Source organism: Coenobita brevimanus, chromosome 101 (genome assembly GCF_032717465.1).
Source record: "Coenobita brevimanus isolate Jiangsu-jjx chromosome 101, ASM3271746v2, whole genome shotgun sequence".
In the NCBI taxonomy this organism is placed as follows: domain Eukaryota; kingdom Metazoa; phylum Arthropoda; class Malacostraca; order Decapoda; family Coenobitidae; genus Coenobita; species Coenobita brevimanus.
The window spans coordinates 53,996,795-54,023,906 of NC_137054.1; the positions used below are offsets into that span (position 1 = coordinate 53,996,795).

The window sequence follows — 27,112 nt, forward strand, 5'->3', positions numbered from 1 at the left end:
GCAGGTGTAATGGGTCTAGTTCTTGCAGGAATTGCACTGAACTGAACCCTTTGTCTGTCAGCTCGACGTGATAGGTTTTGAGCATGTTGGACATATGTATTTGTTGGTGGGTCCTGGATTGCTCTCAATGTCCCCAGCTAGAAGATGTCGTCAAGAAATGACAGCTGGGAGTCATTTCTCGGTGTAGAGAAAACAGTGTTGTTGTGTGTGTTGTGTTGGAAGATGTGGTACTTGCCCGGTTGACCGAAGCCACTCCCAGGTACTCGGGCCCCGTGAGGGGCTGGGGGAGGTCTGCAGTGGTTTGGCCCCCGTGCTGTCCTCCTCTTCGACAGCCTCTGGGGGATATATCCACGACGAAGATGCCACTGCTCCAGGTCCTGATAGAAAGGGTTAGGTGCTTTGACCACATGGAGTGGATTGAGAGTAAAAGACTAATGAGGAGAGTGTATGTGAGTGCGGTGGAGGGAGGGGGAGGCTGAGGATGAAATGGAGGGATGGGGTGGAGAGGTATATGAGAGAAGGCTGTGTGAGTTGGGTGGATGCAGTGAAATGGTAGGGGCAGGGCAACATGGAGACAGTTTGTTTTTGGCCACCCCTTTTGGGATTAAGGTATCTGGCTATAGATAGATAGAAGTGAAAAATGCCATGAAGAGGTTTAACATTAAGACGGCAGCAGGTGCTGACATAGTATACGCAGGGATGAATAAATGTATTTATTGGGTAGAGTGGAATGAAATGCATGTAGGAAATATGTTTGAAAGCTTGGATGACTGGAGGTGTAGCTACCAGTAGCAGTAAAGTGGAAGAAGACTGCAAAGACTGAGTATTCATGTGTACAAAAGGTGATTGAAGTAAATGCAGAAGTTATAGAGAGGTGTGTGTGTGTGCTGAGTGCTGAAGGAAAGATATATGGAAAACTAATTGAAGAGGCAATAAGGACTACATCAGTCAATCAGTCAAGAAGGGGCAAATGCATTTGGGCGCATAGCCTCACTCACCCTTCAACTTCACCCATGCGGGTCCCTTTGTGCAACCCACCAGGCAGCAACTCTTCATCCTCAAAGTATCTCCTGATAGGAGTTATCAACTTGCTCCATCCATGAGTTACATTGCCTTTCCCTTGGCTTCTTCTATCCTGGGTTAACTCGTTCAGAGATCACTCTGTGAGCAGGATCAGCCCGAGGAAAGTGGGTCATGTGCCCATGCAGCTGGAGTTGGCATTAATGTATCATGTGGGTAACAGTAGAGGTGGGCACCTCCGCAATCACTTCGGCAATCCACAGTTTCCACAACAGCGGACCGCATGATTTCAGTTGTGGAATTGCGATTGTGGCAAACTCGTCCGAAACTTCCGGTATTGCATTGCAGAAGTACAGTAATCCCTTTAAGACCCGGACGGCCAAGTCCCGGACATTCTGGACTCAGGTCTTTGGACACCAAAAAAAAAGAAAGAAAAAAAAAAATCTTTAAATTTGCCGTATGGTGACAAATATCTGTGTTTTGGCACGTAATTACTCTGATGGCTTTTAGAGCACCCCTGCATTCCTCCCCAGTTCCTGCCTACCTGCCATCGTGACTACAAGCTCGTCGCCATGGCTGCCCACAGCTCGTTTTTGTGAATAAACAGTGATTAAACTGCAATACCTCACCACTAGACCACATGGGAATGTACAGTGTTGTGCAGTGTTATGAAATGAGAATTCAGAGTGCAAAGGATTAAGTGCAGAGTGCAACACTGGTGTGTTGCAACTGGCATGGCGCAAGTAAGAACAGAATGTGCAGTGTTAAACAATGATAATTCACAGTGGAAAGGATTAAGTGCAGCACAATACTGGATTACTGTATATGCTTCAAGTGCACCTTCACCACTGTCAGAGCCATGGAGGAGGCAGGTTAATCTTCGTGATTGCCACGGACGTGTCGTAAGTACCCTGTACACTGCTAAATATTTTCCATGCTCCAGATTTCTCATTCTCTGGTTTCCTTTTCATTTATGTCATGGTCTGTGTCCCTTACTTGTGTGAATAGGGTCTTAACCCTTTAACTGCGGGTGTCATCCCAGAATGACATTGCAAAAACTGGACCAAACCGCGGGTGTCATTCTGGAATGTTTGTGAATATTTTGAATACCGCGCGTTTTTTCCGCGTGCCAATTGTTTCAAGGGAGAGTAGCTATTAAGTTCTTTCACTCCAGCCGACCCCCACCTCCCTCCTCCCACCCCCCGGGCCCCCCACCCCACCCCTGACCAAACATGCATCAGTATCTGTCCAGCTTTGTGAGTGCCAACACCGCTGATGTGGCAGTGAAGTGCGGCCAGTTACAGTGCCTTTTACCTGCCTCAGTGAACACAGAGTGGGTGTTTATCATATGTGCAGTGTTCAAATATGTTTATAGTATTATTATCAGAATGAGATTGGCATTTGGTAATGGTGTGTGAGCGAAAAATAGTGATTTTAGATCGCTCACTTCTAATGGCACTGCTCATCCAGTGATAGTCAACGAAATGATGATGCCTACAGCATTGCAAAGCCGAAGGTTAGTACTTTCTAATGGTACCTTATTTTTCGCTCTAGATTTATTCTGTGCAGAGTTATAAAGGTTTAAAGTTTGTTTACATTTTGGCTCGAACCCCTGCGGGGGGGGCCAGTCGGGTCAAAACAATGCCCGCGGTTAGAGGGTTAAATAGGTGCTGTGCAGTCCAGTAGGGAGTTAGGTGTTTTTCAAAGTTAGTTTGGGTTAGGGTCCATGAGTACCTGTCCAGGGGGCATTTTCCCAAGTCCCGGACAAACCTAAGTCCCGGACATTCCTTTGGCTCTATTGCATCAGATCTTGGAGGAATTACTGTACTTCCACAATCACAGTCCTATCCACAATCTCCCACATGGCGGTCAGTGTCAGTTAGTACAGGCTACAGCATGACTCATATCAAGCTTGAACAGGATTCCCAGCCAGCAGCAGCTGGAGGGATTACTGTACTTCCGCAATCACAATCCTGTCCGTAATCTCCCACGTGGCGATCAGTGTTAGTACAGGCTACAGCATGACTCATGAATATCAAGCTTGAACAGGATTCCCAGCCAGCAACGGTGGCGGGCGAGGTGTCGCTATGTCATTCAGCAGTAGGGATGGGCAATACCAGAAGTGATTTGATACGATAAAAGCCAGCGTGGCAGTAAATTTTGTGGCACAAATAGCTAATCATGCACAGTTGTTCCACGATTTGACAGATTACAATCTTAGGGGCAAATGTAATAGTGATCACTGAAAATACTTTTTTTGTGGCCTTACTGAGTTATTATGTACAAGAGTAAGCACATTTCTATGAATCATCTATTTAAGTTCTATGGACTGCCTTCTGCTCCTGGTCAGATTGATTTTCCGAAGTGGCACACAAAGGATATTTCTTTTCCTTGTAAGTAACATTATTTTTGAAATAAAGGATATGATTATATTTTTATAATATTAGTATTGTGAGATTTTTGTGGTATTCCCTAACTCTGCTACAATATATGAAGTGATAAATATACACCATAGACGATTCCAGCCAGAATGTCCCAGTACAGTACTTGAAATTGAATCTTCCGAAATTGCCCCACTTAAAATACAGACAAGATACGTAAAATCCATCCTAGACAATTTACCTACCAACAAAGCTCCAGGCCCAGATGGAATTCTGCCAGTCAACTTCTGCCTATCAGAATTCTTTCATTCCCCGAACTGTATCTCTCTGGAACTCGCTTCCCCAGAGTTGTTTCCTCCAAATTTCAACCCACATCTGTTCAAGTCTAACAGTTACAGATATTTTATGAACAGAGGACATCAGTAATCTGGTGTATGGATGATTTTTTTTTATATTCATTTGTTTTTCCTTCCTCCATTCTGTTACCTTAAAAAAAAAAAAAAAAAAAAAAAAAAAAAAATGAAGTCACTAGTGAGTAGTGAGGGTCACAGTGAGTGTCACTGAGACCCTCACTACTCACTAGTGACTGTTCATAATTCAGTTTTTAACTAGATTACAAATACAATAATTCACTACATTACCAATCGATGTAACACCCTGTTTGTGCATTTTGTATTGAAAATTGTGAAACTGTATGGCGATTGCGGTATGGAGGTAGCGGAACTGCACATTCCAAGTTCATTGCAGAATTGCAGTAGCGGAAGGTAAGAGTCAGAGGTTTGCGGAGTTGAATTTTAGATTGCAGTGCCCAGTCTCATGGAGTAGTTGTGTAGACATTATATAGGCATGGGCATGACCGAGCGATATGTAGACATTATATAGGCACTAGTATATATCTCATAACACAATGTACAGGATGTAGTGTCTGCTGGGGACATACACAGTTTCTCACTAGGAATGTCAATCCACATAATGTATATCCACAATCTTGTTGTCCCAGACCATCAAGAATTCTTAACTTATAATGTATCTCAAATTCTTTTGTAGTCCAGACAGCCAAGAATTTCATGATGTATTCAAACACGTGGAGTAACCAGCCCTAGTCGGTTAGTCCACGCAAATCTGCCAGACACTACATCACACACACACATCCTCTCAAAGCTGTATATAATGTTGGAGAGATTCCCTTCAGATCAGCAGGGATTAGAGAGAGAAAAGGGGAGAGAGGGGCTACAGACTAGGCCTGACACTAGGGTCACTAGGCTGTCACTCTCCGTTACACTGCAACTCACTATATAACTGTGCAGTAAAAACTTGGTAACCCAAGAGTGCAGTAACTCACCTCGTTGACACTACGTCTCACAACCTTATTCTGTCTGTGCTTGACGATCCACAAGCGACTTCCCTATCTCTCTACAAGTATCTACGACCACACTGTTGAGATTGGTGACAGCGGTGAAAACGAATCACAATCAAACCACGCCTTAAGAGTTTATACAACAGCAAACTACGATAAACTGCGCTATCGAGAGTTGCTCATTATGCACCTGGTTGTACCAGGGATATCCCTTGATCCTGTGAAGACACTTAGTACAGTACCAAAGAGTCAGTTGGCTGCTTCAAGTTACTTTAGTGTCTATGTCTCACAGCCAGAAAGTAGGACAGGGAGTGCCTTGAAGATGCGAGATTTCAGCCTTTTACAGAAATGACAACAGCGCCAAATGCCAGAGTTGAATGAATCCATAACCCCGTAAACCAGACCAGTGCTACAAGAGATCTCGCTGTCTGATCTGCCATTGTTAGGGACCACACTATCAAGATAAGTGAATCTTTCCAAGACTTCTGTATCCTCACCACATGCTTGGACAGAATGAACTGCTTCATCCAACAATCCCCCAAGTGCCTGAACCTTGGTCTTGGACCAAGAGACCTTTAATCCCAATGGCTTCGCATTCTCGCAAAATTCCTCGTGGGCACTCAGTAGTATCTCCAGCAAGTCTGTTAGGATAACTGTATCATCAGCAAAGTCAAGGTCGGTAACCCTGAAATTGCCAGTTCCCCCACAGCGACTGACTCACAGCCCTGTCCAGTATCTAATCCATACATGCATTGAAAAGTGTGGGGGCAGGGACACATCCCTGTCTTACACCAGAATTTACTGGGAAGAAGTCGGATATTCCCCCCCCCCCCACACACACACACACACGCACACACACACACACTTGACAGCATTCTCAGTGTTTGAGTACAAGCCAGCAGTCTGTCGGATTATCCCTGTGGGGATCCTACGGAGTCACAGGAGTTCCTGTAGTAGCTATACCTCTCTGAGTTAAACGCCTCCTTAAGATCCACATAGGCAGCTAGCAGACTTTGCCGAAACTCAGGACAGCATTCCACAAAAGCTCACCAAGTTAGGATACGGTCAACAGTAGACTTCTTTTGCATGACTCCAGATTGCTCAGGCCTCTGAAACTGTAGCAAATGGTCCTGGATATGCATCAGGAGAGTGTGAGCAAGGACTTTGCCTGGCACACTGAGCACTGTAATACTACTTTAGTTACTAGAGTCATCCTGGTCTCCATTTCCTCTCCAGAGAGGAGTGACTGAACCCTTAGTCTAGTCAGGAGGAAAGATATCAGTCTGCCAAATGGCATTTAAGACTGCATGTAACCCCCTGATCATGGCCACCAGCTTGGATCAGTTCTGCTGGGATGTCACAAACACCAGCTACTCTACCACTTTTCAACCTAGCCACTGCTTTCTTGACTTCGTCTAGAGAACGCACAGCTTCATTAATTGGTGGGACAGCAGTCAGTGGTTGTACACCAGCTGATGGAAGCTCTCCACTGGGAGGTTCAGCCATATACAGCTGCTCAGAGTATTCATCCCAACGAGCTCTATACTCACTTGCCCCCAGCATGAGCTGTCCATCTGCTGTCCGAACAGAGTTAAACTGAGAGGTGGGTCTGGAGTGGAGCTTCTTCGGGGATAGGTAGGCAGGTCGAAGGTCATTTGCATGAAAACAGCCTTCCATCTCCTCAGTGATTTCCCCGACAGATCTCTCCTTTTCCCTTCTCAGTGAAACTCATGCCTGTCGAAACAGAAGTCTGTGCTGTTCCCTATCCCCTGCCAGTCTGGCAGCATGACTCCTCAATTGTGGCCAGTGTCCCCTGCGAGTTGAATCCCCTCCTTGATCTCAGGTGGTCTCCATTACACGCGTCAGCTGCTGCCAGGGCAGCATGCTTAAAGATATCCCATTGTTCAACAGGATCCTCAGTAGTACATAGCACTTCAAACCAATTTGAGACTGCTAGTGCATACTCATATGCACACTCCTCATCCCTGAGTTTCTTAAGATGGAAACTTTTGGGGAGGCATCTTGAGAATCTCTCAAGTTTCATTTGTAGCTTTAGAGCAGCAACAAGTCTGTGATCAGTAGCAAAGAACTCTGCACTCCTGAAAACCCAGCAGTTCAGAAGGATCCTCCAGCGAGTACTAGTAAGAATGTGATCAGTCTCCTTAGCAACCCCTCCGGTGTTGAGATACCAAGTCGAGCGGTGAAGATTTGGCTGTTGGGACCAGAATCCAGCAATTCTTAACTTACAGGTTTTGTAAAATCCAGAAGGTAAGAGCTATTGGACTTCCTGGTTCCAGCACCACGGGGACCTACACAATCCCCGAAGCCCTCCCAGTCAGTGCCAGTAACTGCATTAAAGTCACCCAAGACCAGGAGTGTAACCCACAAAGGGCACCGTTCCACAACAGTGTAAAGTTTGGTGTAGAATTGCTCTTTCTCTTCAAGATCAAGATCACTCATTGCAGTTGAATCAGTCACTGCAATAATAGAGACGAAGCCCAAGGAACGCTTCAGTCTCACCAGCATTATACCCGCATTAACCGGAGTAACCCTGTCGACACAAGAGACAAAGTGAGCAGGATTTGCCAAAGTGACATCTCTAAGATGGGCACCATCATCACAGCCAGACCAGTAGTATGTGTAACCATTGCTACTGATGTCACCATGTCTGGGTCGCCTCACTTCAGAGTATGCAGCTGTGCCGATTCCCAATCGCCCCAACTCTCGTGACAGCAAAGGCAGTCGATCATTCTTTGAAAGGCTGAGAACATTCCAAGCTCCCGCCTGCTGTGCCTTCTGAAGGTGAAACCCACGCTTGGAGCCTCGGGCTCACGCGTCCTCCGCGCCACCACGACATGAATCAAAAGGAGGATCTAGGCCAGGCCCCCCCCACCCCCATCATCCGGTTGCTGGGGTCCTGTAGGCTTTACCCAGCAACCACCATGGTGGGTGCCAGCATGACAGGGTCCAAAATGCCCCACCAAGCCAACACCCTAGGGAGGACCTTCCCAGCAAAACTGGGTCAGGGTCAGGCAAAAAACACTGACTCCTATCCCTCGTCCTTCATCTGATACGCTTAAGGTTGCTTTTTACAGGGAAGGGACACAAACCTTACCCGAACATCCCAGATCAGGAGGGGGTTCATCACTAGCTTATGGAGAGGGGCATGGAGTCCCTGACTGTGGCTATCCAGGTTTTACGCGAGAGTGTTCCTTCTCCAAGGTGGTATGCCAACCAGGGCAGAAGATCTCCACCTGGTAAATGATGAATTATGAACAGGGTAGTTTTGGGAAGGGTAGGGGATGTGTTGATACTGCTGTACTGTACTTGGTGAGACAACTCGTAGAGAAAATGTGAGAATTTGTGCCAGGTATTTATGGCACTTATGAATATGGAAAAAATGCATACAATAAAGTGAAAACAGAAGGATTATGGTAGGTATTGCGTTTCTATAGGGGTTATGGAAGGGTGTTGAATGCTGTAAAAAGTTTTTTTGATCATAGTGCAGAATGTGTTAGAGTAAGTGACTGTGTAACGAATGGTTGACTGTCATGTGTTGATGTGTGATGTCCTCTTGGTAAGTAACTAGAATGGGGTTATGAGGTATACTGAAACTTAAGATATAGAAAAAAATATAGGAATGGTGATCAGATGTGAAGGGTGGAAAGTCACAGATCTATTTTGCTTGTAAGTGGTGAACAGGATCTTTGTCAGCTGGATGAGAATTTTGTGAACTACATACAGTAGTTTGAAAGTATGGTATACATAGATGAAAGTGGTGGTTGTTGAGCAGGGAAGGTGACTTTCAGTGTGATATGCTGGTGAATAAGAAACACTTCGATGAGGGATTGTAAGTAGCTACTTTTGTGCAGTATTAAGTGGAAAGTGATAGAAAATTAGCTTTGGAAGTTGATGCAGTCAGACTCGACAAGGAATCAAGTTTGTTGGATGACGTATGTATGGAGGAGAACAAGACAGTATTTGGTACCTCATTTATAACTTGATAACATTTCAGAGAGGAGAAATGGATAGGATGTGTTCCATCGTAGAGGTAAGATAGCTGAAGAATTTTTCATAGTCAGTAGAACTAGGGGATAAGTAAACAGCACAGATATATTTAGTCAGAGAATGACAGGAAAGCTGCAACCAGAGAGTAGAGAATTTCAAAGAATCAAAGTCAGGAACACGAGAGCAAGATAAGTTGTGTACATACGCACAACAGCCATCTTTGGCTTTGAAGTGAGGCTAGAGAAAGTAGGATACTTCATCCCCATAGCTTGATTATCTACCATTTACATCCTTCACACTTTCATATTGCTTTCCACTCTCACATCTACATTTCCACACCTCTTTCCAGAATAACTTCCTATTTTCAGAGTTACTGTATTTGTGTTCATTTTTCTTCCTAGATCATCATATACCTCCTCCCTTTTTCCTCTCCACTAGTCTCTTTATGTGTAACTTTCAGTATTTCAGCTGAGCCTCTGTCCTGTATCCACTGTAGCCACTTCTTCCTCTTTTCCTCCACTGCTTTCTTAACCTCTTCATCCCACCATGCCATCCCATTCTTCTTTGTTGTTACTCTTGCCAAACCACACACTGCTTTAGCATTCCTAACTAAGCAGTCCCTATATGCATTCCACAAGCTGTCCAGATTCATTTAATTCCAATTCACTGATTCTAACTCTTCCCTTACTGTGGTCCTGTAATCATGTGCCATTTCTTTGACCCTCAGCTTCTTGATTTTCAGTCTTTCTCCCTGACTCCTCATCTCTCCTCCACCTTGCTCCTCACAGCTTTGTCTTGCATTCCACAATGCTGTGACCTGACAAACCTTCGTACCGTACATTCACAGCCCTTGTATCAGCAACACTTCCCAGCATTGTCTTCTCAACGAGCACATCATTAGTCAGGCTCCTTTCAACACGATCTCCGTTCCCTCTATACCATGTATATTTATGCGCATCTTTGTGTTGGAAATAAGAATTACAAATGCACAGCCTTCTTTCCTGACACAAGTCCTTCAGTTGCTTCCCATTATCATTCTCTCCTGGTACTCTATTATTACCCATTGTATCATTCACAGGACCAGTGCCTACTCTCCCATTCATGTTGCCCATTACAGACACTTTGTACCTCCTGCGTATTTTTCTTACTTCTACATCCAGCTTATCCCAAAATCTGTCTCTGTCTGACTCCTGTCATCACACAGTGCACTTGCTACAGTGACTGCCACTTTCACCTTCTTGCACTTGAACTTGACATGCATGCATTGAGAGCTGACACATTTGTAGTCTCTCATTCCACTCTGCCACACTTCATTTATCAACAAAGCAACTCCTTCCTTGCATCTTCCTCACCCATTGATGGCCGACCGTACACATTTTACACCCTCCCACTCCTCCACTTCACACCCTTTCATCTTTGTTTCACACAATGCCATGATGATGATATCTGGACTATAAAATATTAATGTATTCTCAGGATGATGGAACTTGTGAAGCGTGGCAACAACCAGTACCCAGGGGCCAAGTATATTGTGCGTGACAATGGTGCAAGGATTGACCTCCGTTACCATCCTAAGCCGTCTGATCTTCACCTACAGTGTGGCTACAAGGTTGAAAGGCACATCACAGATGGAGACCTAGTGATTTTCAACCGTCAGCCAACCTTGCATAAAATGTCCATGATGGGACATAGAGTTAAGGTAAATAAATGAATTTATGATTGCTAGGTTGAATTTAGTATCATGCAGAATTCCAGTTGGAGCTGTATATATTATCAGGGATGATTATTGTTGATGCTTTGCTCCTTCGTAAAAGTTGCCCAGCTAGAGAACACTATGACAGAACTGTCAGCCTGGTATATTACAGTAAAATGTCGGTTTAAAACAAATTCATTCTAAATTATCATTTTATTGCAACACCACAGTTGTGGACTTAACAACATTAACCCCATCCTTCATGTTTTACATAGGCATATCAGGTGTGTGTTACAGGCAGAACATTTTTTTTTTTTTTTTTTTTTTTTTTTTATACCAAACCTCTGTCATTAGGGCAAATGGCTAGAGTGCCTCTATCGTCTTGCCAAACCCCTGTTATAAGGGCACACGGCTAGTGTCCCTTATTTCCTCATCCCAACCCTGCGTGTGTGTTCCTTGAATGCATGTGATTTCTCCTTGCTTACTGCCACCTTGTGGATTAGCCTTTGGCACAAAGATGTCTGAGACCAGCAAATGAATCATATGGACCACAAAGGCATGAGTTAATTAATTAATTAATTAACCAGAATTAAATAAATCCCATCACAGTGGAGCAGAAATTTTTTTTAAGCACTGCAGCATGGAAATGATACTCCAGATTAAGGTTATCAGTTTGGACAGAAGGAGGGCTGTGTCTGCACCGTCAAGCTTAACAAGAAAAACATGAGAACTGGCTGGTGTACTGTCTTAGTTGAACTGATACTCTTCTAAAGAGGGCTAAGGAAACTTGAGTAATAATGTATCTTTGGCAGAGAATAAAGTGATCACAAAACTGTTACTGATAAATTACAGCTATGTTGTGAGGTGAATATGAACTTCTGTGCTTAAGTAAATGTGTGCAGTTTGGGGGAGGGGGGGAAGTAGCTGTGGGAGTGGTCATTGCTGTAGTGGCATAGCAGCTGATGATTTTGCTGTTTGATATGTTGAGGGGAATTTATTTATATTATTATTATTATTATCATCATCGTCGTCGTCGTCGTCGTCGTCGTCATTACTAATTATTAACCTGTGGATTGCGAGCCACACCTCGGGCTGGGAAGCACCACGTTGCGAGCCACAACTTAGGCTGTGCCAACCTTCTAGTGGCCGTGCATTACTGCTAACTACTCTACCCCAATGCAAACTTGCACTTGGCGCTGTGCAAAGGCAGTTTTTTTTTTTTTTTTTTTTTTTTTTTTTTTTTTTTTTACCACATGATGCCCTGGGTGTTTATTTTCAAGTTTATCTATCTATCTATCTATATCCCGACACCCTAATCCCGCAAAGGGTGGCCGCAGACAAAACGCCTCCAAGTCACTCTGTCACCCACCATTTGACTACCCTCCCCCCAACTCACCTCCCTCTCCCTCATATACCTTTCATCTCCATTCCTCCACCTCATCCTCGGTCTACCCCTCCCTCCACGTCACCTACATACACCCTCTTAATCAGTCTTTCATTCTCCATTCTCTTCACATGTCCAAACCACCTCAGTATATTTCTCCTAATCTTCTCAGCCACATCCACATCCACCCCACAACGTTCCTTGACTTCTTCATTCATCAACCTGTCCCTCCACGTCACTCCACATGCTCCTCTCAAGTAACTCATTTCCACTGCTCTCACTCTTGACTTGTTCCCCTCTTGAAAGGTCCACGCCTCGCTTCCATACGTCAGGGTAGGGATCACAATACTATCATGCAGTGACTTCTTAACTTCTATACTCACCTCCCTATTTCTCATCACTGCTTTCAGTGTACCAACAACCTTCCTTCCCTGCTGTACCCTTTCACGCACATCATCCCTCAATGTTCCATCCTTACTCATCACACTACCCAAGTACTTGAATGCACTCACATTCTCCATGTCCTCACCATCCAACCTCACTGCACTCTGTGACTTCATTCTTCTCAAACACCATAACTTTACTTTTGTTTACATTAACTTTGATTCCTCCTCCTACGCACTGTCCCAAATTCATTCACCAAACCTTGCACTCCCATTCATCTTCACTCAACAATACTGTATCATCAGCAAACAGCAACACTGGAATCTTCCAAATCTCACCCTCATTCATTAGAGCCACCCCCACATCCACTGCCCTACCTTGCACCTTTACAACCCCATCCATGTATATATTAAACAGCCATGGAGACATCACATAACCCTGTTTCAGCCTCACATTGAGATCAAAGAACTCACTCAGCTCACCATCCACTTGCACCGTAGCCCTAGCTCCCTCGTACATACTCTTCACAGCACTCAACAATTTCCCCTCCGCTCCATATATTCTTAATACCTTCCACATACCTTGCCTGTCCGTTCTGTCATAAGCTTTCTTCAAGTCCATGAAGGCAGCATACACTTTCCTTCCCTTCTCTAGATACTTCTCCACTAAACATCTTAGATCAAATATCTGATCTACACACCCTTTTCCCTTCCTAAATCCCCCTTGTCCTTCTCCAACTAGCTTCTCTGTCATATGCCTAACCCTATCAATGAGTATTCTACCATATATTTTACCAGTCACACTAAGAAGGCAAATACCCCTATGGTTACCACATACTTCTCTCTTCCCCCTCCTTTGTATAAAGGAACAGTGATACCTGATTTCCAGTCCTCTGGAACCCTTCCCTCTTCCCAAGCCAATCTACACAACTTCCATATCCACTCCACAACAATCTCATCCCCATACCTAAGCATTTCACCACACACTCCATCAATTCCTGGGGCCTTTCCCAACTTAACCCCTTAACCGCGGGGCGTCACTTTCGTGACGCTTGGGAGCAAGGGATCATACCACGGGGCGTCGCTTTTGTGATTCTGTGTTATTTTGAATTCACCCGGACTTCCAAGTGGGGACTTGTATCATCTATCAGTACTGCCAATGTCCAACACTAGTCAGCACTCCTAATCTCATCTGTACTCCCATCCATTGTTGACAATTTAGCCATTTCTCCCCGTTCTTGACTCCCCACCCAACCCCCCCTCCATTACCCTATCCTCTCGCCTGCCTGGCCGGGCTACGCTAAGTAAATCTTCCCTGGAATTTTTCACTGATTTCATCCATTGAAATAATCCCTATGCCCTATTCTTATACCAAATAATATATACAAGAAAGAAATAAGGTAAGTGAGAGTGCCATACACCTGGAATTGGCTAATTATCACCTGACAACACCTCACGTGCACTCGTTCGCTAATTTTCGCTGTTTTTTTCCCCTTGAAATATGCCGTATAATCTATTTTCGTAATAAATATACATATAAGGAGGGAAGGGAGAAGCCTAAGTGATATTTACATTCACCTGGAACTACCTAATTTATAATGTATTGTCTAGATTTCCTGCCAATCATTTCAGTGCTATACATAGCTGTTTCAAGAGCTAACATGGTAGTGCTGAATATCCCCTAAGTAGGCCTCCACCCGGCCCTCCCTTATCAGTTTACTCTCATCTTCCGAAGTGGAGGTACGTCTGTTTCCTCTTGCTGACTTCAGGGCCTTTTTCACCCCCATGCAAAGGGCCCTGTGACCTTTACCCCCTACTAAACCTCGTGTGGAAAGAGGTAAAGGGCTGACAATTGATAAAAGAGTGACTACAATCTTTCTATTGAGTAAAACAGTGCAAGTGGAATTGTAAATAATGTGTAAATAATGTGTAAACAGCAAGTGAAAGTAATGAATGTAAATATACGTGAACAATGGAAAATAGTTTTATAAGTTACTTCAAGTGACAGTGCATAACACAGTGTAAATAAAATAGAAATGTAAATAACATAAATAAAATAGAGAATGTAAATAGAAATGTAAATGAGGAGTATTATAAGAATACGAGTATATACCCTAGGAGTAATGAAAGTGAAAGTTTCACTCTAGCATGTCTGAATACTATGAGTTATGAGAGTGAAGATGAAAGTGACATTCACTCTCAGTGCTAGTATACAGGACGAGAAAGTGAATGCTACGTATTTTACTGAAAGAAATTGAATCCCTATAGTGACAATAAACTAATACTACTGAAGGAAACTTATGGATAAAGACTGTAGATATATATAAGTGTTATATAGTAATAGAAATATAAAGTGTGAGGGGTTTTATGAATAATAAATGACAGAGTACCAAGAGCGAACTAGCGCAAGTGCGACGGTCAGACGCGCTCATAATTTTCATTGCTTTCATAGTGTTTTTTTTTTTTTTTTTTTTTTTTTTTTTTTTTTTTTTTTTGAGTATGGATCCCAAACTACTTGAAAATCATAGAGTAGTGTTTATAGTGTTAATATCTGGCTGTGGTAATCATATTACGGGTTGTCGGGAAGTGTAAAGTGGAGACTTCGTTACCCAACTTCAGAGGTCTCCACAAGTCCTACGGTAACTGACGAAGGCTCAACAAACATTCCAGGAGAAAGCTGAAGGTATGTGCCATAAGCATATATAATTTTAATATTCTAGGACTAATAACTGATTTTTGGCAAATATTTTTTGAGAGTCTGTCGGAGCCCGAATAACCCCGCGGCACACGCAAAACATCGGTAAACATGCCCGCGGTGTAGGGGTTAATCATCTTCATTGCTTCCACTACTTCCGCCCTACTGATCTCTTCCTCCTTCCTCTCATCTCTTCTTCTCCCAGCCATTCCCCAACCACTTATACTTGCACTGCTCTCACTCTCTACATTCAACAAATCCTCAAAGTGCTCCTTCCATCTCCTCAATTTCTCTCTCTTCTCCACCAACAATCTATTATTCCTATCTTTCACTCCCCTACTGTTTCCCATTGCACACTGCCTTACTTTCTTACCTCCTTCCAAAACAATTTCTTACTCTCCCTCGATTTCACACTCAGATTCCTCCCAAACTCTTCATCCACTTTCTTCTTACTCTCCTTCACCAGTTTCTTAACCTCCCTTCTCCTGCTCACATATACCTCTCTCTACTCTCTCTCATCTTCTCCCCTACCTCTGCTCGCTAACCATTCATTATATCCCTTCTTCTTTTGTTCCACAGCTCGTTTCACCTCATCATTCCACCATTCTGTCCCTTGCACACCCTTGCATCTCCTCCTTACTCCACAAACCGCCTCACACGCTGCGCCTATTTCTTCTGTGAATCTCTTACGTCTTCCACCCCTTCCATCTGCTCTAGCTCATACCTTCCCAATCCTTCTTCCACTATGCTCTTATACTCTTTCATTTTCTCACTATCTTGCAATTTCTCCACTCTTCTCACAGGAGCTGCTTCCTCCTGTCTTCCCCTTCGTCTCCTCAACCACTTTCTTTGCAGCTTTACCTTGGCCATCACTAAGTGATGGTCCGAGACTCCATTCCTCCACCCTCTCCACACTCTTGCGTCCAACACTTGTTTTCTCATTCGCTCATCCACACACACACACGTAGTCTATCATTGGCATTCGTTCAACAAGTTCACCATCCATCTTCCTCATTACTCTCCTTGTATACCGTTGGATCATCTTATGACGAAAGTAGGTGTTGGCTATTGCCAACCCCTTACAAGCACAGATGTCCACCAGAGCATTACCATTCCCATCTACTTCAGCTGGCACACCCCACTGACCAACCACTCCATCCACTCGTACATTCCCAACTTTGCCATTCATGTCTCCAGTCAACAGCACTCTCTCGCTTCTCTCAGACTTGTCCATACATGCTTCTGCTCTCACCCAAAACTCATCTTTCACTCTCGCCACTCGATCCTCTGTCGGGGCATACACACATACAATCGCCCACGCTTGTATACCTACTTTCATCCTCATCCATACAATCCTTGCACCCACTGTTCCATACTCTCTTATATTCTCCTTCCACTTCTTGCTTATCATCAGACATACTCCCTCTCTTGCCCTCTCATTCTCATTGACTCTCGCACATATACCTAAACCATATTCCCATTCTCTCACCCTTTCACCTTTCATTTAGTTTCAGTCAATCCACATACATCCACTTTTGCATCCTCAAGCACCTGAACAATCTCTCTCTCTTTCACTTCATCATTCAATCCTTTCACATTCCATGTTCCCACCCTAAGAATGTCCTTTGTCTGTTCCTTAGTCGTCAACGTATGGTCCATCCTGGTCCGAGGCGCTTCATTCACTTTTTTTAGTTAGTTCTTTTTACGGGGTGGGGCACTAACCCACCACCAACCCTTTTAGTCGCCTCATACGACAAGCAGGGATACTGGGGGAGTATTCTTGGAACCCCCATACCCCCAGGGGGTTTATAATAAACAAAAAAAAAGTATATAAATAAATACATTTTTTCACTACACCCCTATGCAAACTTTCGCATGATGCTATGCAGAGGTGGAGAGAGGGAGATTTTTTTTTTTTTTTTTTTTTACCAGATGTTGCCCTGGATGTTTATCTTCAAGTTTATAATAAACTATCTATCTTTCTATCTATAGCCCGACGCCCTAATCCCGCAAAGGGTGGCCGCAGACAAAACGCCTGCAAGTCACTCTGTCACCCACCATTTGACTCCCCTCCCCCCAACTCACCCCCCCTTCCCTCATATACCTCTCAACTCCATCCCTCCACCTCATCCTCGGTCTACCTCTCCCTCTCCCTCCCTCCACCTCACCTACATACACCCTCTTAGTCAGTCTTTCATTCTCCATTCTCTCCACATGTCCAAACCACCTCAGTGTAAACAATAACTAAAAAAAAAAAATCCTCATTTTTTACACATCATGGGGTGGGATGAAGAAAGGTAGTAATCTCTTTAAGACCTGGACATCCAAGTCTCGGACATTTTGGGCTTGGGTCCTTGGTCACCAAAAATGGCCAGAAAACGTAAAAATGCAAAAAAAAAAAAAAAAAAAAAAAAAAAAGCTGACATGTTCATCCATGCTTTAAATTTGCCATGCAGTGACGAACAGCTGTGTTTTAGTGCGTAGTTCTTCCGATGTCCATTAGAGCGCCCCTGCATCCTCCCCATTTCCTGCCTACCTACCATCGTGACTGGACGCTCATCGCTATGGCTGCCCACATGCTTGCTTTTGTGGTAGTGCCCTACTTGCTTCAGGCCCTGCTGTCCCTCTCCTGCCTCTTACTTGTATGTGTGACAATGGCCCAGCCACCTGAGGAGGAAACGAGTGGTTCTGACCCTGGAGAAGAAGAGGGAAATATTGAAGAAGCTGGCCACAGGATGGTCGACCTCCCACATCCTCCGTGAATCCAACCTGGCCCACTCTACCTTGTTCGATATCAAGAAATCCCTGGACAAACTCACCCAGTACACGGCAGACTTGGCATCAAAGACTAAACGCAGTGTGCAGAGGAAGATTATGTACCCTCCCAGGTTTGCAGAAATCGACCGCTCCACGCTGATTTGGTATTGTCAGCAATGTGCTGCTGGTGTGCTGGTGCATGGCACGGAGCTGAAGGCTGCTGCAGAGAAGTTCGCAAGGTTACACGACTCCCCAGACTTCAAGGCATCTGAGGGTTGGCTTTTTGCCTTCAAACTACGGCATGGCCTTACTAACCATAAGGCCCATGGCGAAGCATTGGGTGCCAACAAGGATGGAGTAGAAGAGATTCGGCAGAAGATGAAGGGTTTGATCAACAAGGAGGACCTCATTCTCGCTCAAGTCTACAGTGCTGATGAAACTGGTCTGTTCTATTGCTCACTGCCCACAAACACCGTAGCAGAAGAGACGGAGAAGTGTATACTTGGACATGAGCTTTCCAAGTAGTGGATATCTGCTTTGTGTTGTGCCAATGCTAATGGCATGCATTGGCTCAAGCCCATTATTGCTGGCTGTGCAAAGCAGCCTCAGTGCCTTCATGAGTTGATGGATGCCCTTCCTGTTGTTTGGTACTGTTTTGTGAAGGCTTGGTTCACAGCCAAGATCTTCAAAGACTGATTTTACCGGCACATCGTCAAGAGGTCATCCATTATCAGATGAACACACTGGGAATCCCACGCAGCCAGGTAAAGGCTCTCTTTCTTTTGGACAATGCACCTGTGCATCCATCCGACAAGGAGTTGATGGCTGAAAATGGCCAGATTAGGTGCTTGTTCTTGCTACCTAATATGACTGCTCTCATCCAACCAATGGACCAAGGAGTGATTGTGGCAACGAAAATGCTGTACTGTCGGAAGTTCCTGGACGAGGTGATGGTAGTTCTTGAGGACGAGGACAAGTGCAGAGAGGGACAGGACATGCAAGGCCAGCGGACTTTGTAAAACCTTCGTCGCTACAACATCAAGTCTGCCATCTACAGCTGGGTCAGTGCATGGAAGGAAGTCTGCTTGGAGCTGATGTGGTGTATGACATTCTAGGTTTTGACGTGGGTAACTTCCATGCAAGTCTTCGTGCAGCTGGCGATGAGGTGGATGTGGACGAAGTGCTTGAGTGGTTGGATGACGACGAGGGCAATCCTGGGTATCAGATCATGTCTGATATTGAGATCGCATCTTCTGTTGTAGGTACAAGTACCCAGCTGGAAGATTCCAATGAGGACAGCATTGATGATGCAGACTCCTCTCAGTGCACCGCTACTCCAGCTATCCCCAAACTGGGCGCACTCCTGGAGCACATCGAGTTTGTTCTTGACTACCTGGAACACCCAGACTGCGACAGGGCAATGGGGCCCCTGGGACTTGTGGAGGAAGTGCACGGTTTTAGACAGCGCATCTTCAGTCGCCAGAATCGCTGTTCCCTACATCAGTCAACCATTGACACTTTTTTTTTTTTTAGGCCTGTGACCCCTGCTGTGCCCAGCCCTGGCCGTACACCACTGCCTCACCAAGACCTGCCTTCTACCTCCGGGCCACAGCCCAGCACATTGGCCATGGTGGTCTCCACTGGACGTGAGTTTGTGGCTATATTCAGAGTCGTCTGCAATGGGTAGCCCATCACCACATCCCAGCGACGTGCCCCGAGCCACCTGCAACACTTACTGTCTGGCTCTGACAGTGAATAAACAGCAATAACTCGCCAGTAGACTGTAGCACCAGTCGAGCAGGGCAGTACTCCCAAGGTGGATGGAAAGCTGATGATAGGGAGAGCTGGAGCTCCCGGGTCATCAGTCCTCGGGACTAGGAGGTCCCGACCATCCTCCTTTTTCTGAACTTTTTCAGTGTCTCAGTAACATAGAGCGTAGGCCAGCATGCTCTCCAGTACAAGTTTCTCTAACTATCAACACCAAACTACATGCACAGTACACACCACACTTCCTTTTCAAAATTTAAAAAGAAAAAATGGCATCGAATAACAGCCTCGGAGTCCCCAGAGGGGGGGACCATAAATGCCCCCACCTTCTGCCCCTCTCCCGGTGACAACTCAAGATGCCTGGAACCACTGTCTCTCTTCTTCTTCATTTCTGCAACATCCGTGGCCTTTCCTCTAACTTTCGCTCTGTTGAGCACCACCTCTCCTTCTCTAAACCTCACCTTCTTTTTCTAACTGAGACTCAGCTGTCTGAGGCAACTGACAGCAGACCCTTTTCTGTATCCTCCTACTTTCTTTATACTCATTTCAAAGCCAAAGGTGGCTGTTGTGTATATATACGCAACAACTTATCTTGCTCTCGTGTTCCTGAACTTGAGTCTTCCGAATTCTCTACACTCTGGTTTCGGCTTTCCTGTCATTCTCTGACTAAATATATCTGTGCTGTTTACTTATCTCCTAATTCTACTGACTGCCAAAAATTCTTTGACTATCTTACTTCAACGATGGAACACATTCTATCCATTTCTCCTTTCTCTGAAATCTCCATTCTAGGAGATTTCAGTGTTCACCACCACCTTTGGCTCTCCTCTCCTTTCACTGATCCACCTGGTGAACAAGCCTACACCTTTTCTCTCCTTAATGACCTAGAGCAGCTTGTACAGCACCCTACCCGTATCCCTGATCGCCTTGGAGAGAGTTCCAACATACTTGACCCCTTCCTTACAACTAATCCTTCTGCTTACACTGTTAATTTTTTCTCTCCATTGGGCTCCTCCAATCACAACCTTATCACCTTAACCTGTCCTATCGCTCCAGTACGGCCTGCGGACCCTCCAAAGAAATGTCGTCTGTGGCACTTTGGAGCTGTGGATTGGGAGGCCCTCAGGCAGTACTTCTTTGATTTTCCCTGGAATGATTATTGCTTCCATGGCCGGGAGCCATCTGAGTGTGCCTTGTTCATTACAGAGGTTATTCTCTTGGGCATGCAAACATACCTTCCTTTCTCATATCCTTTGACCAACACAAGAAAGCCTTGGTTTAATCACGCTTGTTCTAATGCTGTCTGCAACAAGGAGAGGGCCTATAAAAGGCACCGGAGCCAACCCACCCCTGAATCACATCTCTTATACATTTCTGCCCGGAATCGTGCTAAGTCTGTTCTTCGCTCTGCTAAAAATTATTTCATCCGTACTAAGTGCTCTCAACTCTTTAACTCGAATTCTTCCCGCTCCTTCTGGCACCTTGCCAAAAACCTTTCTAACAACTTTACCTCATCATCCTTCCCTCCTCTTTTCTACTCTGATGGCTCTGTAGCTATTTCTTCTACTGAAAAAGCAGATCTTTTCACTCAGACTTTCTCCTCCAATTCCACCTTAGACGATTCCGGTGCTGTTCCTCCATCACTTCCCCCCTCTGACTTCTTCATGGCTGACATTAAAATTTCTTCAGCTGATGTATTTTCTGCCATCACTGGCCTCAGTACTAATAAGGCAAATGGGCATGATGGAGTCCCTCCTGTTGTCCTCAAGAACTGTGCTTCTGTGCTTACACCCTGCCTAGGCAAACTCTTTTGCCTTTGTCAGCTTGTACCTTTCCTTCTTGCTGGCAGTTTGCTCTCATTCAGCCAGTCCCAAAGAAGGGTGACCATTCCCAACCCTCTAACTATCGCCCAATTGCTTTAACATCCTGTATCTCAAAAGTTTTTGAGTCTGTTCTTAATAGAAAAATTTTAAAGCATCTTTCCTATCACAACCTTCTTTCTGATCGTCAGTATGGGTTCCGTCAGGGACGCTCCACAGGCGATCTTCTCACCTACCTTTCAGACTCCATCCTCCTTTCGGGACTTTGGCGAAAGCTTTGCCATTGCACTTGACATCTCTAAGGCTTTCGGTCGAGTCTGGCATAAATCTTTAATTTCCAAACTGCCCTCTTACGGTTTCTATCCTTCTATCTGTGCCTTCATCTCTAGCTTCCTTTCTGGTCGTTCTGTAGCCGCTGTTGTAGACGGCCATCGTTCTTCTCCTAGATCTATTAACAGTGGTGTTCCTCAGGGCTCGGTCCTATCACTAACTCTCTTCCTTTTATTCATCAGTGACCTTCTAAGCTGTACATCTAACCCTATCCACTCATACGCTGATGACTCCACCCTTTACCTTTCCATTCGATTCCCGCAACGTCCATCTCAGCAGTTGCTTCAACAAACAAGGCATGAGGCTACGGCACACCTAATGTCTGACTTGGCTTGTATCTCTAACTGGGGTAAAAAATAATCATGTTATTTTTAATGCATCAAAGACTCAGTTTTTGCACCTATCAACCTGACAGAATCTTCCACAGGTATACCCACTAATGTTTGATAATATTCAGCTTAATCCTGCATCATCCTTGAGCATGCCTGGGGTTTCATTTACTTGGGACTCATCTTGGAAAGATCATATTACATCTCTTGTAAAATCTGCTTCCAAGAGATTGGGTGTGCTAAGCCGACTCCATTCCTTCTTTACCCCTGCACAATTGTTGACTCTATACAGGGGTTTTATCCACCCTGTGTAGAGTACAACTCTCATGTGTGGGGAGGCTCCCCACATACAGCTCTTCTCAATAGGGTGGAGTCAAAGGCTTTTCGCCTCATTAACTCTCCTCCTCTTACTGACTCCCTTCAACCTTTGTCTCTTCGCCGCACTGTTGCATCTTTATCTCTTTTCTCTCGCTACTTCAATGGTCACTGCTCCTCTGAACTGTCTGCATGCATTCCTCCACCCCTACGACGGACGCGTAGCACCCGTCTAGCAGCAAACTCTCATCCCTTTTCTGTCCAACTCTCTAATGCAAGAGTTAACCGTTACTCCCAGTCTTTCATTAATGCAACAGGTCAACTCTGGAACTGTCTCCCTCTGTCTGTATTTCCTGCTTCCTATGATCTCCAGTTTTTCAAACGCAGTGTGTCCAGGCATCTGGAAATGATCGGATCTTGAATTTGGCTCTCTCTGATATTTTGTTTTTCTCTTGGAAGGAACAGTTTTGCGGGCCCGTTGTCTTTGGTTCCTTCTTCCTCACATAAAAAAAAAAAAACTTTGTGGGAAGCGGTGGCTCAATCGGTAGAGAGGTGGTCTGCAGCCCTAACGGACCCAGGTTCGAATCCCGACTGGGGCAGGGAACAGTTTAAGGATTTGAATTTCATTAAATCAGGCTGTACTGATCTACCAGAAGACCCGCCGACATGTCGTAAAAATACCCCGCTAATACCAATACACCAGTTCTGTATGAGACAGCCCTAGCATGTATTCGATATGGACGGTGGGTGTTAGCGCCGAAGTGGTGACATGTAGAGGTGTTTGGTATGTAGGAGGACTGCTGTGCCTTGATAGCAGGCTGTGAAGCTTATGCCCAGAGTCGGACACATTAAAAAAAAAAAAAGACCAAATGGGAATTTACAGTGTTGTGCAGTGTTAACAACAGAATGTGCAGTGTTAAGAAATTAGAATTCAGAGTGCAAAGGACCAAGTGAAGAGTGCAACACTGGCATGTTTCAAGCACAGCACAAGTAAGAACAGAATGTGCAGTTTTAAGAAAGTAGAATTCAGTGCAAAGGATTAAGTGCAGCGCGACACTGGACTATTGTACGTGCTTCAAGTGAATCTTCACCACTGTCAGAGCCTGAGAGGAGGCGGGTTAATCATCGCGACGGCCACTGACATGTCATAAGTACTCTGTACACTGTTAAATATTTTCCTTACTTCTGATTTCTCATTCTCTGGTTCCTTTTCATTTTTTTATGGTTTCTGTCCTTTATTTGTGTGATTAGGGTCTTAAATAGGTGCCGTGCATGTCTGGTAGGGAGTTATTTAGATGGCTTTCAAAGTTAAGTTGGATTGGGGTCTATAAATACTTGTCCAGGGGCATTTTCCCAAGTCCCGGACAAAACCAAGTCCCGGACATGCCTTTGGCTCTATTACGTTGGATCTTGGAGGGATTACTGTACTCAGTCCATGGGTTAAATTACAGTATGGTCAGTTGATTATGGTTCATTAACTTTTCTCATTGAAAGACAAGTGTAAAGCTGGCAGTTATATAGTGCCAGGGAGAGAAGAGAGTAGAGATAGCTTTCTACCCTGCTTTCTTTCTCTTTCCAAGAAAGTTTGATCTTTAAAGAGGTATTTTGGTGAATGAATATAGTTTGTGGCCACATCTGGAGAGGTGTGTATTGTTTGTGAATAGTCACAGTTCATTCAGTTACATTCATCATTCATTCATCATCTAATCCAGTGTTGCCCTATGAGGCCCGTAGGAGCCCAGGGTTAGGCAAGTTGGTCCTGGCGTTAAGATGAGAGTGACCAGCCTTACTCATCCCTGAGTGATGTTACATAAGCAGTAAACCCCAACTATCCATCCATCCATCCATCATCCAATCCTACATTGCCCCACGAGAAGCGTAGGCGCCCAGGGCTAGGAAAGTTGGTCCTGGCATTTAAGATGAGAGTGACCAGCCTCACTCATCCCTGAGTGGCATTACGTGAGCAGTAAACCCCAACCATCCCTTGGATATAAACCTTCACCGGCTCAATCTGACTGGAGCACCTTTATTACCCACTAAACCACCAGGAGCCAAAATTTGGTTATATGGTTACCACCCAGCATAGTAAATGGTTTCCTGGTGTACAGGAAATCATTTGTCTTGTCACTCAATGTAGAGTCACCCACAGGCAGAAGGAGGAGGAAAGAATGAAGGAAAGAAAGACACAAGAGAGAGTGTAAAGTCCCCCGGGGGCAGAAGAAAGAGGAAAGAACGAAGGAAAGAAAGACAGAAGAGGATGGATGGAAAAAAGGATGGTGGAGAGGAAAGGGCAGACACCCGAGAGCAGCATAACATCAAGCGAGTGGATGGTGAGCGCCCCCACCTACCACCCCTTGGATATATAAACCTGCACCAGCTCAGTCTGATTGGACAGCCTTCATTTCCCACTAAACAGCCAGGCACCATAATTTGGTGTTATGGTTACCACCCACCATAGTGAATGGTTTCGTGGTGTTCTGGAAACCATTTGGCTTGTCACCCAGTGTAAAGTCACCCATAGATTCAAGGAAGAGGAGAGAATAAAGGAAGGAAAGATAGAAGAAGAAGGATGGAAATAAGGTAGGAAGAGAGGAAAGGGCAGGCACCTGAGAGCAGCACTACATCAAGTGAATGGATGGTAAGGATCCCCATCAACAACTTAGACAAAGGTGTAAATGTGTTTTGAGCAGTGTTTAAATTAACAGTAATCCATTCCTCTAGTACTACAAGAAGAAAACGCCAAAGAAAACTTCAATGACTTCCCATCTCTTTTCATAGTCAGACCTGCTTACTGCTGCGTCTGTTTACCTGCAGTTCTCTCTGTCCATCTATTGCCAGGCGCCTTAATCCTGTAAGGGGTGGCAACAAACAAATTGCCTCCATGTCGCCCTGTCCAACACCATTTCACTGCCCTGCTCCCAGGTCACACTCCCTTCTCTCATATACCTCTCCACTCCATCCCTCCATCTCATCCTAGGCCTCCCCCTCCCTCTCACTCCCTCCACCTCACTCATGCTCTCCTTGTCAGTCTCTCACTCTCCATCCTCTCCAGATGATCAGACCACCTCAGTGTGTTTCTCCTAATGCTTCCTATCACATCCACATCCACACCACAACGCTCCTTCACTTCCTCATTCATCAGTCTCTCTCTCCATGTGACTCCACATGCTCCTCTCAGATAACTCATTTCCACTGCTCTCACTCGTGACTTTTATCCCTCCAACAAGGTCCAAGCTTCAATTCCATACGTTTAGAGTTGGTATGACGATACTGTGTTGTAGTAACTTTTTCACTTCCATGCTCTCTCTCCTGTTTCTTATCACTGCTCTCAAGGAACCACCAACTTTTCTTCCTTGCTGTACATTTTCAAGCACTTCACCCACTAAACTTCCATCCTTACTCATCACACTACCCAAGTACTTTAACACACTCATATTTTCCATTTCCTCCTCATCCGGGCTCACTGTACGTTCACTGACTTCACTTCTCTTGAAGACCATAAATTTACCCTTCCCTACATTCACCTTTAGATTCCGTTTCTTACGCATTCTCCCAAACTCATCCACCAAGCCTTGCAGCTCCATTTCTTCTTCACTTAACAACATAGTATCATCTGCAAACAACAGTACAGGGAGTTTCCAAACACTGCCCTCTCTCAATAGGGCAGCCCCAGCATCCACTGCCCTACCTTGTAGCTATCTCTTTTATAACCTCATCCATATACAGATTGAACAGCCATGGAGACATGACACATCCCTGTTTCAATCCAACCTTCAAATTGAAAAAATAACTCACTTCACGATCTACACGCACAGCAGCCTTAGCACCCTCGTACATACTGTGCATGGCATTCAACAACTTCCCATTTACTCCATACCTTCTTAACTGTACCATCTCAGGCATTTTTGCAATTTTATACCCACCCAATCCTGGACCAAAAACAGAAAAAAAATTTATTGCATAAAACAGTCCAAAAGGACATATAAATCAAGGAAAAGCAAAAAAAAGTACTCCTTATAGGAGAAAAAAGTGCAGGATGGCCGTCCATTGTGTTTCTAGCCCAGTTTCCCAAGCTTTGAGCTACATTTTCCTACCCAGCTGGGCGGGATGAGAGAGAACGGGGGAGGAGAATGGGAGAATCCCCGTTCTCAATATCCTTCTCCACTGGCACATATTCCTCCCCAGAGGAGTTGCCCAGGTCTTCCTCTTCTATAGAATCACTAAATGAAGGGACAGAGAGTCCATGTGACAGTGTCAACCACCTCCTCCAGCCCAGTGAGGCAGAAAAATGGCGTGACTTCTGCAACATTCTGACGCTGTGACGGACAGTGGCACACTGATGTTACCCAGCCATGCAGAACCAAACTCTGTGCTACAAGTGCTTGTGCACAATGTTGCCAATATATTAAGCTACTCCTTAGCAAAAAAATTAGCTAGACTGAAGCAGTCAGAGACGCGCAACAGCGCTTGAATTATGCTGTCGGCACCATCACTTTGCTGGGATTACTTGAGACATTTTGTACCATTGGCACCATGCTGACGGCGGGGTTGTACAGGTTAATATTTTCCACAGTCCTTGTCTATCCACCCTGTCATATGCTTTCTCTAAATCCATGAAAGCTGCATACAACTTCTTTCCCTTCTCTAGAAATTTTTCCACAAAAGATTCAAGAATGATTATCTGATCAACACAGTCTCTTCCCTTCCTAAAACCTCCCTGTTCTTCTCCAACTAATTCCTCTGTTATTTCCCTAATTCTGTCAGTAAGTATCCTATCATATACTTCTCCTGTTACACTAAGACAAATGCCCCTATGATTACACACACTTCTTTTTCCCCATTTTCTTTGTACGGGGGAATAATTATTCCTGCC

The 27,112-nt window shown here is 44.8% G+C and overlaps 1 pseudogene; it reads left to right on the plus strand.

The window, feature by feature from the left end:
* LOC145415041 (DNA-directed RNA polymerase II subunit RPB1-like) overlaps positions 1–27,112 on the plus strand; it is a 202,368-nt pseudogene that overhangs the window by 89,099 nt on the left and 86,157 nt on the right.